The following is a 14,741-nucleotide window of genomic DNA, read 5'->3' as shown; positions in this document are numbered from 1 at the left end:
TTGTGCTCCAAAGTTTGGAGACACTAGAATTCATCAGCGAAACATTTGCAAGAGATTAGTAAGGTTAGAAAAGTTATATTTCTTCAACCATGCTGAAAGAAAGACCTACACTTTTTTTCTTTTTATCAAATGGGAAAAAAAGTCAAGGCTGATGCAGGAAGGAAAAGAAAACCAACTTAAATAAGATTAACAAGGCCACCAATTCTGGCTAAATTTATAAGCAACTTGATCTGTTCTGTTGTGACAATTCATTGGTGCTTTGTTAACGTCAGTCTAGATACCAAACAATAGAAAATTTCCACTGCATTTGACATGGACACCGTGTTTAAGCAAATGAGGTAACTCTCTCCAGGCAATTACCATGAATCTGTTTATCAGCAGTAATAACCTCTGTGTAATCTCACATACAAGATCCTGATTTACCTAATTTCTATCAGACACTGCTGTCTGGAAAGAGTATCTTCATTGTTTAGGCAGCAGTCCTGAAATCTGAACAGCCTGAGGAAAATCAAGATTACCGGTTAATCTGCTGATCTTCCTGTTGAAAGCATATTCTAGGCAGATTCAGGAATTTCAGGACAAGGGCAGTAAACATTGAACTAGCATCTTTGAGATTATTGCAAGGAAGTTATTCTGCATGATAGACAAACCTAAGAGGTGTTTAAGACTTTCAACTCTTGAGCACTCTCAATGGAACGGCTGCTGACCTCAGAGTGACAGTACCTGTTTGGGCTCCTGAATTTTACACGTTTACAAGTACTCTTGTCTCACTATCCCAGTCCTCTACTTCTTTTATTTGGTAAATATAACATTAAAAGAAAGCAGCCTTGGCACTAGAGCCACATTAATAAATTGCTTCTTTTAAAAAAAGATTAGAAACTTTTAATTCAGACTTCACAGCTGTTTAAAAAATGCACAATGACTTGTTCATCAAAATGCTATTTAATTTACTTTTAGATGGAAAGCTAATAAAATGCATGCACAGTCGAGAAAGAAAGTGGCAAGCTACAGATTAACATGCTGTAGGATCTGTAACACATTGCGAGTTATACAAGCAGTAAGTGGGAAAATACTGAGCTTTTATATGACATGTTCCCAGAAGGATATAACTCACGAAGAAATAGTTTAAACATATAATTGAGTTGACATAATACACTGAATAAATTTACCAAATGGTATCATATTCAGTAAAATAAAGAAAACATAATATAATGGGTGCCAAGCATACTGAACAGGGTAAAATTCTTCATGAAACTGATATATAACTCGCTGCACCAGTCAAAGCTAATGAGTTGATAAACAAAGCAATCGAATGACACTTGTAACAAGTCTGTGAAAGATACTGAATCAGAGGGACCACAGGAGCAGATGAACTGTGCAGTAATAGATTTTGCTTTGCAAACGCTATAGGTACCAACACATCAGCAGAGGTATATGTCAGACAGAAGCAGAAGTATAAGTACCAGCACGTCAGCAGAGGAATATATTAGATCCCTTTGCCAGAGAATGTAAAGAGATGAGAAATTATAGCAGTAAAATTATCACATTTCAGCTGCTAATTACTTTTCCTTAATTACTTATAGATTGTTTTGCTTTATATATGAGTTGCAATTTTCTGTAGCTTTTATAGATACAAAGAAACTAAAAGATGAAGTAAAGTTCTAATTTAGATTCATCATCATCATAGGAATATACTAAACTCCTTTGTCACAGAATGTAAAGAGATGGAAAATTATAACAGTAAGTTATAGATTGTTTTGGTTTATGCATGAGTTGCAATTTTTTGAAGCTTTTATAAATTCAGAGAGGCTAAGAGGTGAAATGAAGTTCTAATTTAGATCCTGAAATTTAAAAACTATATTTTTTGAGTGGGGTTAAGGGTGGTGATCTGGTGCCAGTGAGGACAGATGTTGCGTTTTGAAGTCTAAATAATTTTGTCATGTCTAAAATTAGCATATTTGAATATATTTACAATGGGATGGTACTACACAGTAAGTTTGGATGGGATTTACAGTGCTTTTGCTGCTTTTGTTCACTCTTCTTGAAAGCTTACTCTGTAATCAGGAGGAAACTATCTTATCTTTAGTGAGTAGTGATGTTGAGAATAATCTCACTTTATAAGAAATATCTGAACATTAGTCACCTAGTCTAAGCTAGGTTCCTTTCATCATCAATGGATAGTGATGAACTTTTCCAAAGGGCACTTCTGCCTATTCTAAAGATGAATAAATGGAAACTTGTTGAGTCAGATGAGAATCCTAATAATAAATGAAGTTAAGATGAATCAAGATCTAAGTCTCTTCAGTTGAGAAATTAATGCAAAGAAGATCATGTACTGTAAATTCACAAACTAACTCCCTATGCAATAATTTCCCCACGTAGACAAGTCTACAAATCACCCTTTTGACTTCCTTGTGAGTTTAATGGAGCATATTCCTTTCAAGGAATGCTAGTGTCCACTATATCCTTACGTCACAAGATATAACCAAGAGAGAAGAGTGCAGTTAACTATATTAAAATTTATTGATTATTTTTATTCAATGGTTTCCATAATCTGCATAGTTTTCCCTTGCCTAAAATTTCTGTAACTGCAGTTTCTTCACTCCTTTCTTCACAGCCTTCACTCCTCTGCCACACTTCTGTTACTCTGCTGTGGCAATAAATGATATGGTTTTTGCTGCAGTTCTAGATGAGGATTCTTGCAAGCTAGGGTGGTGACAGTTTTGAAGAGGAGTTTGTTCCCTACACTATCTTGCCTGAGAAGGGTCTGAAGGGAGGTGTGGATTCAAAGTTCACAGGACTTAAAAGTAATTCAATGACCATTTTTCTTTCCATCTTGTTATACCGTTAATCTTGCAGCAATTAATTTTTGTTCTCGTCACACTCAGGTTTCCATTTCTGTTCCCAGTTTGTTTATATTTTTACTGCTTGTAGGCTATTTGTCATTACAACATTCTAACAAGAATATCTGACAGAAAAATATCTGGTCAGGGCTGGTATTCATTTCCTGAAGATGGTCAAAAGATGTGCCTCTTTTAGACTAGCAATTTTTTTCCCATTCATTTTAGAGCTATTGTTACAAAACTTAGTCTATCTAGATCTTTCAAATAACGTTGAACAAACCTTACCACTGTCCAGCCTTTGGTAACAAGGCAGGGTTCTGGAAGGTAGAACCTGGCCCTGGGAAACATACTGTATCTCCACCTTCAGCGCTGACCCTTGTGAACCTGGGGAGAAGGTTTAATTGTTCCGTGCCTCAGTTTCCCCACCTTTAAAATGGAAAAATCAAACTATCAACAGTTATCTTAACATTTGAGATATACAGATGAAAAATGCTGGAGACAGAGATGGAGCTGTTCAATCCTAATACAACAGTATAATTCCAGTATGTTGGGGAGATTGGCTTTTTTAAACATCCTTAAAAATTCTGAGTAATTTTCCAGACAGAGGCTGTGTGACACATGGAAACTGATTATTCAAATTAATTTTATTTTTTTTCTCCCTCTTGACCATTTCTGTACTTTCATTCTTTGTCGACACAGTTCATTGTATTTTGTGTGAAGACTTAACTTCATTGTCAGTATAGTGTCCTGGCATACAATCATTATTGAAAATAATCTAGAGGAAAGACTTTGCTACTTTAATTGTTTGTTTTATACCTTGGTGTGCATTTTAACAAGGTTCAATCATGAAAGATTTCTGAAACTTGAAAAAAAAATTCCTAAGGACAATATACTATAATGGAGGCTCCTGGGGCAGAATTAAACTTCTGAAATGGCTCAGAATTAATATAGTCCTTAAATCATTTTGGGAAGGGCCACTACCAAAACCAGAACACTTTCATATCAGTGATACATGACTGTTATTTTGTTTACTGCAGAAGAAGCTTAGAGTGAGAAGGTTGGCTGAATGAGTGAGAAGTGCTTTTGCTACAGTTATACAATTAAATTTCAGGTCACAGCAGACCTAGATCTAGAATTTCTGGCACAGCGTCTTACAGGCTAGATAGCTGCTAAATGCTTAAGACCTCCCACCAAGATCTGATTTCAGAGACTTGTGTTAGTTTAACACTTCGTTATTTTTTGTTGTGGAATGTGATAAAATAGAGGTGGTGTTTTGAATTTTCTCCTTACAAGAACTTTGTACCACAGAAAAATGACTCAACTTTAGTTATTTGCAGATAAAAACAATGTATTATATGTGAAAAAACAGTTACATATTTAACCACTTGCCTTCTGATTTTTGTCCGCTGTATTTACACATAACTTTTGCTCTAGAATGCTTAAACCTTACAGTGTGTTCATCTCTGCTAGGATCCATGTCTGAAGTCATTAATAAATATATGAATGTTCATAACAGTAAGAACTCTGTCTTGATAGGAGATTTTTCTTTTGTCTCATGATTAAATCCATGAGATAACTCCATGTGACAGAGAAATGAAACAAAAGAAAACTTACTTAAAAAAAAAAAAATCATTTCTCTTCTCCCAGAGAGCCTGAGGCTAAAGCGTTTGTCAAGTTTAAAACTCAGGATCTGGAGCAGGTCTGGAGCAGAATAGGAAGAGTGTCAAAGAACAAATACAAACACAATTCCTTCTTGGTTGAAGAACAATAGCCCTTTAGCTGAAGTTCCTGTGGTAGTTCCTGACAGTTTGTGTATGAGGAAACATTTTGTGAACAAACAAAATATACTAAGAAATTACTTATGATTGCTCATAAGTGATTTCTTCTCTGAATGCAAAATGGGTGTGTTTCTTTTTCAAAATAGCCATGCTATTATTGCAAGCTTTCTTGCTTCCTTATTCATTACTGCTTACTTTCTCTCCTCATTAGAGTTATGTACTTTCAAGTGATCATCCACTGTGAAAGCAGGAGCCTGGTCTTCCTTGCAAATTCTTCTTGTAGAGCGCTAAAAGATGAGTTCTCTTTCCTTATCCTTTTTATCTCAATTGTTAATTAACCTATGGAGGAAGCAGAAGGAAAAAGAATAGTGTCTCACCCTATTGAGGAGACATAAAAATAGATGTTAACTCATAATTCCAAATATATAATACACTACAATTCATGGATTAAATTTTGACTAGATTTAACTGAGGTTAGATTTCTACTTTATTTTCTAAAGGAGTGTCCTAGTTTCAGCTGGGATAGAGTTAACTGTCTTCCTAGTAGCTGGTATGGTGCTATGTTTTGAGTTCAGTATGTGAAGAATGTTGATAACACTGATGTTTTCAGTTGTTGCTAGTAGTGTTTAGACTGATGTCAAGGATTTTTCAGCTTCTCATGCCCAGCCAGCGAGAAAGCTGGAGGGGCACAAGAAGTTGGGACAGGACACAGCCAGGGCAGCTGACCCAAACTGGCCAACAGGGTATTCCATGCCATGGGACGTCACATCTAGTGTATAAACTGGGGATTGGGGGGGGAATCGCCACTCAGGGACTAGCTGGGTGTCGGTCGGCGGGTGGTGAGCAATTGCACTGCGCATCATTTGTACATTCCAATCCTTTCATCATTGCTGTTGTCATTTTATTAGTGTTATCATTATCATTATTAGTTTCTTCTTTTCTGTTCTATTAAACCATTCTTATCTCAACCAGTGGGTTTTGCTTCTTTTTGCTAATTTTCTCCCCCATCCCACTGGGTGGGGGGGGGAGTGAGTGAGCGGCTGCGTGGTGCTTAGTTGCTGGCTGGGGTTAAACCACGACAAGGAGCTGAAGCAACTTTGGAATAAAAACCGTAATATGTGAAGTTTTAAAAAAAACTGGTCTCATAATAACTTTTGAATAATTTCTCATTTCATAATGTCCTTTATAGTGATAAAGGGCTCCTGTCTGCTTTCATGTGCAATGAGAAAACAAAAAAGAGAGAGCATGTGGTAAGATCTGCTGTAGCCCATATTGGAGTCTGTAATGAATCCTTCCACTGACAAGCATGAGAAAGGGCTTTGTGGGGAGCTGCACCTTTTGAAGCTCCTGCAGAAGGTGAGCAGATATGGTTGCCTTGTGGAGGCTCATGTTAACACTGATTCCTTAAAAGTCAAACAGTGAATAAGACATAGCCTTGGCTGTGTCTTTGCCTTGAAGTCCCTGCCTTCAGGTCACCTCTTGACTGCATAGACTAGAGTGCAAGGCAGATACAAAGTTCTCTAGCAATGTAGAGGACAACTAGAGAAAAATTAAGTATTGCTTCACTCTTCATATAGGAAACATTAAAAAATGAAAACAGTAATAAAATAGTGTTACATTTTATACTAGCTCGTTCTTGATGCGCGCATTCAGTCACTCATGAGGGAAACCTGGGAACTACTGCACTCTGTAAGCTTGAAACATGCTAATACTGTATTTGTAACATAGGCACTGGTAAAAGAATAAAGCGTTTCATCTAATGGGAAAAAGTCATTCACAATATTGCTATTAAGAAAAGTCATTCACAATATTGCTATTATGAAAAGTCATAAGTTAACTTACAACACATGAAAGTAAAGCTTCTGTTGGACTGGTAGATATCAATGAGAAGAATTACTGGAGAATTCTCAACAGAAAAAGAAGAAATATGCTTAAGTAAAGAAGTCATCATGTTTGGAATAAAAGTGAATAAAGATTAAACAGGATGGACAGGTCTTGATGTGTTACAGAAAATGCAAAATACTGCAAGTATGAGTACTTGGTCAGAATGGCATAGTGAACTCCACATCCCAGTCCACAAGATGTAGCTGTATGTATTTTCTGCAGGCCAAAGTGGTCTGCCTACTGCAGGAATGCTTCTAGTGTTCAATGACCAACATTGAAGCAGAAGATGAATATGTTATCAGCCTAAACAACCAGGAATCATTAACTTTAAACTTGATACTGGAGTATGAGCCTACATCATATATGAAACAATGATTTATCAAGGAAAGTAAAGCAACAGATTGTAGAAGCTACATGGTTAAAACCTAGGGCACACAGATATAACAGTTTTCCATTAAAGGATCATTTGAACTAAATATATAGGTAAATAGCAAACTGGAATAGATTAAATAGAACAAGGGCAAAATATAGATTTTTATCAGGTTAAAGTGTCTTATTTACATGAAGATGCAACTGTCCCAAATTCATGCCCCTGGAAAGTTCTTGTTGTATAGGAGAAAGTGCTAGAAATGCTGAATTTTATGTGAACAAAAATGATTAAGTTGCTTTGTAAAAAATTTCCTCCATCTACAAAAAGAGAAATCTTTATACAGATAGATAAGTATTTTACAATTTATGAGCAATACTCAGGAATGTGCCCTTAAAAGTAACAAACAAACAAAATGCATATTTATGTACAACTAAAAACCTTTCTAGGGAGATGTTTCATTTTACTACCATTTAAATTTTTTTATGGGCCCAAGGGTTTTCACAGGAAAAAGCAACAAATTTAAGAAGGAGTTCTTAGTACTTCCAGGAATTTTATTAAAGGCTCTCATGCAATCCTACATGCTCTACAAAAAAACATAAGACAACCATGTGTGAGGAGTTTTTAAGAATTCAGAATCCATCATAGGGACAAGAAATACTTTCTAGAGGTCTCAAATAGCAATATTGCAGAAGCTTGATTTGTCACACATGCAGAATGAATAATCAGGAGACATCTCCTGTTGGTGGCACAGGAAAGAGTGTCTTTGCAAATTAGACAGAGATTCGTTTATGCTTACTAAAGATATAAACTAGAGAGAAGAAACATCCTATGTGTTCAACATATCCACATTCCCTTGAAGAAGTTCTAACATGCCCAGTGGCTGGTACTGAAAAAATAATAAAATTTATTGGCTATCCACACCTGGCATAGTAAACACTGACAGACATCTGTGTAGTATGCCATGACATTAAATGGTCTATACTGAAGTAGAGGCTTCTACAGGTAACCACTAAGTTATGCTGTCCCTTCATCTAAACAATAGAAAAAACCTGTCAAAGTAACATAGAGCTTTCAGAAAAATGATGCAACATTTGATATCAAGTATCATGTATTTACCATGATCATTTAATAGAATAGCACCAGTGAAGCATGAATTGTAAGCAGACACGATTTTCAGTTCAAAATAAGAATACCTTCACTTACAGAAAATAATATCAGTCACCAGTGCAAGGTGTTGATGTAAACTTCTCATCCAATGTGGTTTGTGCTATATATTTCACGTTCAATGTTATGAACAAAAGCCTTTCTGCAATATCTACTAAACATAAAAGTAGGAAAGAAAAAAAAATAAAAATAGTGACATTAAAAATGTTCCTTTTCTCCAAACTTTAATAACTGGAATCAGTCTTCCTGCTAAGATATACCAACATGCTGATCAACATTCTTTTCAGATCTTGCAGCCAGAAGTGCAGTAACTCATTAGAGAATAAGGTCATAGAACATCTTGCAGCAGTTCTCAGTCACTAACTTCTTTGTTACTTAAAGCCATTTGACTTCCACTGGTTTTGGGTTATACACATATTTAGGTGGGAGTAGAAAGGAAGGAAACAATTGTGGAGACTTCCAGATTTTAATGCGTTAACTAGACAAAGGAGGCCACAATTCCCCCACATGCCCACCTTTATGGAGAACATTCTCTGTCAGCCCAAGTAATTTCAAAATGTGAATATATGAAAAATACAAAAATAATATGATTTAAGTACAATAAACATCAGGTTTTAGATCCTGAATCCTGTTTCCAATACTATCTTTGATGTCAAGTCACTGAACTTCCCTACTTCCATTTCTCTGTAAACTTAGTCTTTCTTATTAATGCAGGGGTTTTAGGAACCATTGAGGAAGAATTAGATTAATTTAAAATGGAATGAAATTTAGTAGTAGAAAGTACTAATCTTGTTAACAATGAGAATGTCCTCTGTAAGATGGATATTCAGTATCTGGTAATAAGAAAGGAGAGAAAAAAATCAGCATAGGTTAGTTAATTGGGAAATGACCACAAGTCCGCTACTTGTGGCTGTGAAGAAAAGGCAAACACAGTCCCAAGATGTATCCTGAGAGGTGTTTTCTAGAAAAGATCAAGTAGCCCGTGAAAGCTTTCATCTAGAAAATTGTATGCTGTTCTACTCACTTATTTTTTAGGTGCATTTGTTCAAATGGAATACAGATCTAAAGGAGGCCTGCAGTGGCAATCAAGGAAATGGAGAGACTGTTATACTAAATGAGAAGAAGAGCTTGATTTGTTTACCCTAGCAAAGTGAAGGCTGAGAATAAATAACAGTTGTTCTCTATAAATGCATTGAGGTGGTGCATTTATACCAGAAAGAGAGAATAACTATTAAACTTGTCATAAATAAATTTAGGCAGGAGATTAGAATAATGTTTCTAACCAGCAAAGGTACAAGACTCTAAAAGAAGATCCCAGTAGGAGTAGTGTAGGTAGGCATCCTAACCACTTTTCGATTTCTTCATGAAGAGGACTATATGACATGCAACAGCAAGAGATTGATAGGCTTTTATGTTGTCAGATATGTAAATTCAACATTATAATTCCACCTAAGTTTCAGTTATAAAAATTACTTCCTAGTGAGAGACAAGAATATCCTTGCTTGGGTAATGGAGGAAAATTTGAGAATGCACATGGTTTTAAGGGGGAAATATACAGCTTGTTGCTTTTGTAAGTTTTCAGTCAGAAAGGCGTTATGAAGTAACGAACTGGCTGAAGACTATGATTATTGTAATACCTGGAGAATATTTTAGAATAACACATTATTGGCTCTGGATTGTTTTATTTAGGATTTGTCTGGAACTGGATATAAGGTAGCAAGAAATTAGTTCAATGCCACTATTTGTAATATTTGAGAGTGATTGTGTCTGTCCTTGAAAACAAATTGTACATGGATATTAGCTAATTCACTAGCATTTGGTCCAGTAAGCCTAAACTAATCTTGGTAAGCTATAGGAGGTAATTGGATATATGTAGAGACTATACCTGTTCCTCTTACTGAATGTTTCTGTTTTACATAATTTATGTTTACCAAATACTGTAGTGTTGATGCCAGGCTACTGTAAAATTATCATATTCCAGTATTGCTGAGGAAAGCTATTTCCCATCTTTGGTTTGCAAATGCCTTTGGTCTGCTTTGAACACAGAACAGGGATTTTTCCATTTTGAGATTAGATCATTTCCACATATTACGAGGGACTGAAATTTAAATCAATCCAAAAACCATTGCTGGTACAGAATGTGACACTTGACACTTAAACACTGCATTTTGGCAGCATACAGGCCAAACTGAATTCTCACAAATGTCCGTGTGAGTTTCCAGACGCAGTTGAAGATATGGATTATTTTGGAAGAATGAATTAGGACTTATGTGTTTCAGAAACAGTTTTATACCCTATATCATTCTCCCACAGCTCTGCTCAGCAGAAGCATTTGAGCTGTATCAAGAAAACAGAAAAAACAATAAGTAAAAAAAGAGGAAGAACAATCAAAAATAAGGATTTTTTTTTTTTTCTTCTAGGGACCTTCAGCTTTGAATCTAGTTTTTTCTATCTCTTGTTTGGTCTTATATTACCAAAATTTAATCTTCTTGTGTGCTCAAGAGACCATTAACCTCTTTACCCAGACTGTGAAAAAAAGCAAAACAGAAGAAAAGGGCGTTTGTAAGAGAGGACAATGTTGTTGGATTTTATTTTTATTGTAGAGTTGCTTTGTTGGTATGAGAGTAGAGAAGCAACCTTTAAAGATCAGGTTAAAGACTGGGACATGTACTCTCTTTTTATATGTTAGATTTTACAATGTAAAAACATGTAGTTGTTTGCATTTCATTAGGTGTGACTGAATCCCTGGAGACACCAACTATCACTTCTGTTCTCCAGAAGACATGACTTTAGTCATGACTTCTTTTCCTCAAGATCCCAGGCATCAGTACTTAAAACATGTATTTATTACACTCAGGATATGAAAGATATGTATAAAAATCAAATGTCAAGGTTTCTTCTGTTTGTTTTTAATTCCAAAGAAAGGCTCTCATTCTTTCTTGCGTGGGGATTTTGAGGAAGATGACAAATAAATTACAAAGCTTGAGAAAATTGCTTCCAGACAACACTAGAAAAGAACAAAAAGCCACTGAAACCATTTGACTCAGCCTTGGTTTCTTCCAATGAAAAAAAAAAGATCCAGCTGGTCTCAGAAGCAGAAGGTTTAAACTTTAGAATGAACTGAGATTGTGATGAGTAAAATACAGGCTAAATGAAAAAGCTTTGTTTGTGTGCACATATGTGAAAAAGAGAGATGTTCCAATGGAGTATTTCCACCTTGGGAAGCAAAAAGTTGCGTTGGGTTTTTTTAAGGTTTTTACAGTCAGCTCTTATAAGAAAAATATACAGAAAAAATATAAAAATACCATGGTGGTACACTGTTGTGTATGTGGAGAGCTCTGTTAATACCTCCCACAATTGTCTCTTCGTATGATGTGTGTTGGCAGCTCTGTGTTGCAAAACATACGAAGTACATCAGGGCATCATTAGATCATGTAATGAATGTACTAAAACACGTAATAGGGGAAGGGCTGCGCATCTCCCTGCTGCACTACTGTCCCTTGGCTTCTTCGTGCTGTGGCCTAAAATACTAGATGGATCTGGTTAACAGGTTGCTTGGCCAGCTGTGTCTAGCAGATGTGAATCAGAACGCTCTAGAGAAGCTTCAGAACTGCACAGCATAATGGTAACATATAGATCTGGTTGGGAGAGTATGCATGGGAGACAGTTGTGAGACTCTCATAGCCCATGCGTGAGAACTGACATCAGGCCTCCACTAAATGGGCTTCTTCATGAGAGGGTGATCATATCAAGAAAGATATTAGTATGTTCGATATTTCAGTGATAGCCTCTTCAGAGAAATGATACCATCATTTAGTACAAAAACATTGATAGGTTTTAACTATAACCACGCTGAACACGGTACAAAATGTAGATGGAAGAGAAAGTGCCCACCCTGCCCAATCCGCAGTATAACATCAGACAGAAATGCATAGTTCTTGGAAGGTGAATGCACAATGACGTGAAAGGACTTGCCCAAGAAGCTGGTCAGTGATACCACCAGGAATACAACTGCCTAATGCCACTCTCTAATGCCCCAGCTACTGAAATACTGGACCAATAGTAGAGCTAAACCATGTTCTTACTTATAAGAAGCTGTCTTACTCAAAACATGTTCCAGTTTATGAAACCATTGATTTGTCTTGGGGGACTTAACTGTGATTTTCAAGCATAAAATTCAAACTATTGCTATATTTAAAATAAATGAAGTTGCAGATGAAAAATACATGTTCTCTCCTTACTAAGCTACAAAGGCAACTGAGAAGTGGAAGGTTTTCCTTTTAGCCAAGTCTTCTCAAACTAGGAATAAGTCCCAAAGAGAAACAGCAGGGTTGGCTCCTTCAAAAGCAAGGGCCTGAGGCAAAGCGAGAGCATGGTAGTGCTGCTTTCATCTGGTTCAGCTCAAGCAAACAGACGCACTTCTCAGCTGAGGAATGCAAGGCCATTGCCACCGGGTCAAGTCCTGGGAGGGGAGCGTGGGCAGTGCCCTTTCAATCCACTTTCACAATACAGGGGAAAAAAAGACATCCACCCATGTACTTGCATGCACGTGCCCGCTCACACACGTGCACAAACAGTATGTGCATGAACATGTTCTTTCCAGTGTTTGCCAAGGTACCTAACCCGCTTCACTTTCCTCTTATTTTTTTTTTCATAATCCAGCTAAGGCAGACTTCTCTGAGCTGGAAAGGAAATATCAATAACAAGAGTTTCTGTCTCACTGGAACAACACCTGACTGCTTTGTATGCATTGCCTGTGCTGCTGGGTAGCCACTCCTACTTCACAAGCACATTCTTCTGGCATTATTTCCATTGTTATGAATTTTTGCCATCCTTCATCACTATCTGAAATGAACTGACATTAGTTTTGGCAGGGAAAAAAAAGGGCAGAAAAAAGCAGTTCAAATAAACCTATCTGAGCCTTCAACAACATTTGATGCATTATCAAAATAGAAAAAAAGCTGTAAAAAAGTGTTTTATAGCTTACTGTGTAATCATAGAGTCACACATTCTATAAATCACTAAAACTACAATGGGAATGTGGCAAGGGCATTGCCAAATGACACTGGGATGATGTTAATCACAATTCTCATCTAAGCCTATAGTTATTTTTGAGCTGTGTGATTTAACCTGAAAGAGTCCTTAAGTCAGGTTATTTATCTGAATTCCCTGAGGTGAGCTACTGCAACGGGGCATTTAGAAACATGGTCCCACATTTTGCTGCAAAGTCTCATTGCTTTCTGCCCAAGAATTCTTAGGGGAAAACCCTGAAGGTGCAGATCAGGACTCTGTTTCTGGTTATCTGTGGAAGTAAATCAGCAAATGAAAGGTCAGGGAGAAGAGATTTGGACTAGGTAAGTTTGATAGTTGATTCTGTGAAATCTTGTTTCCCAAACCAAATACACACACTTATTTCCTTAGAAGAGTTGTACCCTTTCAGCCCACCTCCTTTATTTCACCAGCTGTTCTCCCTGTGCTTGTGTGGTCTCAGCAATGCATACTACATCCTTCATTACTTTGACTCTCTCTGAACTATGAAAAATCTTCCTTATTTTGGTTATTAAACTCCTGAAAGGCAGCAGAGTACAAAACTGATGCTATCTGACAGTGCTTTGGTTTGCCACTCCGTTCAGAGTCTGCACCAGACCAGCCGTGCTAGAATGCAATGCTCACTCCCACTGCAGCTCATTAGAGCTGGAAGTAAAACTGATGATCACACTTTCCCTTGCCTTCCCTTCATCACTTGTGCATGCTTTGATACCAGCACAGCAGCCGTTTTGAGGGAAGGAGAGGTGGAGTCACCATTAACAATATTCTCAAGAGGATATTGCTGTGGACTTTCTGGGTCTCCTGGTATTTGGTGTTAATGCACATTTCTGTAGCCCTCACTTTCCCTGTCGCTGTGTTTGAGCAGTTCTCACTGATTTCAAGTGAATGGATAATCACATCTAAAAAGCAGTGTTAAGTCCAGGATAAACTGTATACCATTCCAAAACAAAGAGACATATGTCTGTCATTAATTTTGTCAGGATGATGGAGAAATGTATAGATTTTTAGAAGTAGCTGGATTTAGGTTTTGCATATAATCACTGGCTTATCTAAAGACTCTCACAAAGCATGAGAGCATTTTCCAGGTTCTGAACAAAGCTGGTTTTCATGTCATCACATTACAGCAGCCAGCACAGTGATTAATACCTTCTGATAAAATGTAGCCCATGGGTATCTTTTGCTTCTGACTTGCATTTAACAAATTTTTCAAACCAGCTACTGCCTTTAAGTCATCTTGTTTGACTTCCTGCATAAGCCATGCAATTTCAGTCTCTAACTCCAGTACTAAGTTGGTGTTATGGTAAAGCATGTTTTCTTAAAAAGACACTCAGATATGATTTGAAGACATCAAGAGAGCTATTCAATTACTTTCAGTTGTAGTTCACTGCAGAATGATTCGGTAATTTTAAATATTTATTCTTTGGGTTACTGCAATACCTATAAAATTTTGGCCTGGGCTCAGACCTCATTATGCCAAATTTCACAGGCATGTGGAACAAAAAGGCAGGATGAGTTGCCAGTCTACGTGATTATTCAAAGAAGAAATGCTAATCCCTTTCTTTTTGCCAGACTCTATCCAAATCGACTCTGAATTCTCTTGCAGACTGTCTTGCCAAACTTACTTATTACTGTTAATTTACTCCACAAATTCGA

This window comes from Aquila chrysaetos, chromosome 8 (assembly GCF_900496995.4).
Source record: "Aquila chrysaetos chrysaetos chromosome 8, bAquChr1.4, whole genome shotgun sequence".
NCBI classification, from domain to species: domain Eukaryota; kingdom Metazoa; phylum Chordata; class Aves; order Accipitriformes; family Accipitridae; genus Aquila; species Aquila chrysaetos.
The sequence above is the reverse complement of the archived record's forward strand: the minus strand, read 5'-3'. Positions refer to the sequence as shown.